This window comes from Salmo salar, chromosome ssa04, assembly GCF_905237065.1.
Source record: "Salmo salar chromosome ssa04, Ssal_v3.1, whole genome shotgun sequence".
In the NCBI taxonomy this organism is placed as follows: domain Eukaryota; kingdom Metazoa; phylum Chordata; class Actinopteri; order Salmoniformes; family Salmonidae; genus Salmo; species Salmo salar.
The window spans coordinates 36,580,441-36,584,182 of NC_059445.1; positions in this window are offsets into that span (position 1 = coordinate 36,580,441).

Below are 3,742 nucleotides of genomic sequence, written 5' to 3' on the forward strand. Positions count from 1 at the left end.
GTATTTGGTAGCATTGCCTTGAAATTGCCATTGCCTCCCCGTTTTTCCTCCAAACATAATGATGGTCATTATGGCCAAACAGTTCTATTTTTGTTTCATCAGACCAGAGGACAATTTTTCTCCAAAAAATACAATCTTCGCCCCCATGTGCAGTTGCAAACTGTAGTCTGGCTATTTTATGGAGATTTTGTAGCAGTGCTGAGCGGCCTTTCAGGTTATGATGATATAGGACTCGTTTTACTGTGGATATAGATACTTTTATACCTGTTTCCTCCAGCATCTTCACAAGGTCCTTTGCTGTTGTTCTGGGATTGATTTGGGATTGATGTGCACTTTTCGCACCACAGTACGTTCACCTCTAGGAGACAGAACGCGTCTCCTTCCTGAGCGGTATGACGGCTGCGTGGTCCAATGGTGTTAATACTTGCGTACTATTGTTTGTACAGATGAACGTGGTATCTTCAGGCGTTTGGAAATTGCTCCCAAGGATGAACCAGACTTGTGGAGGTATATATAAAAAAAAAATCTGAGGTCTTGGCTGATTTCTTTTGATTTTCCCATGATGTCAAGCAAAGAGGCACTGAATTTGAAGGTCGGCCTTGAAATACATCCACAGGTACACCTCCAATTGACTCAAATGATGTCAATTAGCCTATCAGAACTTCTAAAGCCGGGACATAGTTTTCTGGAATTTTCCAAGCTGTTTAAAGGCACAGTCAACTTAGTCTATGTAAACTTCTGACCCACTGGAATTGTGACACAGTGAATTATACGTGAAATAATCTGCCTGTAAACAATTGTTGGAAAAATTACTTGTGTCATGCACAAAGTAGATGTCCTAACCGACTTGCCAAAACTATTGCTTGTTAATTAACAACAAATTTGTGGAGTGGTTGAAAAACAAGTTTCAATGACTCCAACCTAAGTGTATGTAAACTTCCGACTTCAACTGTATATGTACAATTACATAAATTACACAATTGTATACCTTTCAGGTCCTTGAAAATTACAAATAAGTGCTTGAAAAAGTCCCTGAAAGTCCTTGAATTTGACTTGCCAATGTCTGTATGAACCCTGCTTAACCTATTAAGGATCCAACCTTTTTTTTATTTTAAAATGTTTGCCTAAAATAACATACCCAAATCTAACTGCCTGTAGCTCAGGACCTGAAGCAAGGATATGCATATTCTTGATACCATTTGAAAGAAAACACTTTTAAGTTTGTGTAAATGTGAAATTAAAGCAGGAGAATATAACACATTAGATCTGGTAAAATATAATACAAAGAAAAAATATGCATTTTTCAACATTATTATTTTTTCACTATCATCTTTGTAATGAAATAGAAAGGCCAGCCCAGGCACAATTTAGATTTTGGCCACTAGATGGCAGCAGTGAATGTGCAAAGTTTTAGACTGATCCAATGAACCATTGCATTTCTGTTCAAAATGTTGTATCAAGACTGCCCAAATGTGCCTAATTGGTTTATTAATACATTTTCAATTTCATAATTGTGCACTCTCTTCAAACAATAGCATGGTTTTCGTTCACTGTAATTGCTACCGTAATTTGGACAGTGCAGTTAGATTAACAAGAATTTAAGCTTTCTGCTCATATCAGATATGTCTATGTCCTGGGATTTTTTTGTTTGTTACTTACAACCTCATGCTAATCACATTAGCCTACATTAGCTCAACTGTCCTGCGGGGGGGACATCAATCCCGTAGAGGTTAAAGGATGTATAGTTCTAGGCCTTTGTTGTTGTATAGGTGGAGTTACGGGCCAATTTGCATATATTCCTCTAAATACACATGTGGAACTGCATAACAATTATTTTTAATGACATTTTAATTGCACATTGATTTATAGAAAGACCCACATGATTTATAGAAAGACCCACAAGTATTTTTGGAATTGTGGTTCAAAGTACCAATAGCAGAACAACAATGATCAAATGATAAATACATTTGCAGAATGTCTGGTCATTTGTTTTGCCTTTGTACCTGGATTGCATATCTTAGATCCACTTTTGCAAAACTTTAAATACAATTGTCATCAATAAATATCCTTTTTCACAACATTGTGGACATGCAGAGAATGAAGTTGGGTTACTTCTACTGAAGTAACTTTCTGGGTTAGTCATAAGTTATCATCTCCAACATTGTGACTTTCCATTACAGAGCTTTGCTTTGATGTGGGTTGAGACCTATACATTCATATTAGTTGTGTTCCTCCACTGTAGTGACCTTTCCTTATTTTTCAACAATTCAAATGTTTCTGTCAATGACGTATGGGATTTGATAGGAATGACGCAAAATCCAAGCTAGCTTCCGTTGACACTTTTTTTGGTGCACCGGGACCATTCACAGTCTAGCTCAACGCGGATTAGCAAATTTATCAATACTTTTTTGTCAAGGGAGGCCAGATACTCACTGGCTTCCCTTGCCTTCAATGCTATGGGCGGCAACAATGTCGTACTCGTTTCGACAAGACATCATCAAATAGATGGCCTATTGGTAGAGACACAGAGGGGCGCTGTTTCGCTCATTCGGATATTTTCTCCTTTTCTCCACATTCAGTCTCTTGCGAATTGGAGGAAAATGATGAAACAGAGACAAAATATATACTTTATGTTTTTGTATTTTTTATTAGTACATTTTTTGGGGAAGCCTGGCTTCCCTTGGCATCCATGAAAACACGCCACTGTCTGATTGTTGAGTGCTGGAAACTGTTCTGGGTTTTCATGAAGGTAAGCTTAAAGACTCCCTCTTTATCTCTCCCTTCCATATTTCCCATCTGTATCAATTCATCTTCAGAGCCATGGTATAGACAGAGCCCCACTTCTGTTTATTTCTCTGTTTGATATTCTCTGATTGAAACCCTTTTCCCCCCTCTCTCCCCTGTGTCTTTGTACTAATCCAGTCTCAGATGTCTCTTCCGCCTGTCTGCGGTGTCAGTTTTCAGAACGTTTGAGTTAAGTCACAACACCCATCTAAGCCTGTAAACCTCCCCATTTCAACAGATAACCACAGAGCTCCTCTCATTCTCTCTCCAAACAAAATGAGTGGGATTGACAGAGAGGCTTTCTCTCCTCTGTAGCAAAGTGATTTATCCGTATGCAGCACAAGAGAGAAGAAACATTATCTGCTGTTTCTGAAAGAGCTGCCTCACATTTAATGTAGTAACGAAAGTTCAATCAGTAAGTCTGGTCTGAATGGATCGTCATTTCATTAATCTAGTAAACTCTACAATTCTGTAATGCAGATGCAGGAATTCAGGAAACAAGTGCAGTTAGTGAGTTTAATGCCTAATGAGGCGCAGGTGTGCGTAATGAAGGTTGCCAGGTGTGCGTAATGATGGGTTTCCAGGACCAGTGGTTAGCAGACCGGCGATGTTGAGCACCAGAGAGGGGGAATGAGTGGTTGTGACAGAACCCTCTCCCTTGATGCGCGGCTCCAACCACAGGACAACGAGTAGCGGGCCAGTCCAGACGGCGAATGTATAAATCTCAGATGATGTTAGGATCTAGAATGTTGTCCACCGGAACCCAACACCGCTCCTCTGGACCATACCCCTCCCAGTCCACCAGGTACTGGAGCCGACTCCCACAACGTCTGGAGTTCAGGAGGAACCTGACGGCATGGACGGGACTACCCTCAATGTCAAGGGGAGGTGGAGGGGTGTCGTGGGGTACAGCATCAGCCAGGGGACCAGGAACCACCGGCCTGAGGAGGAAAATGTT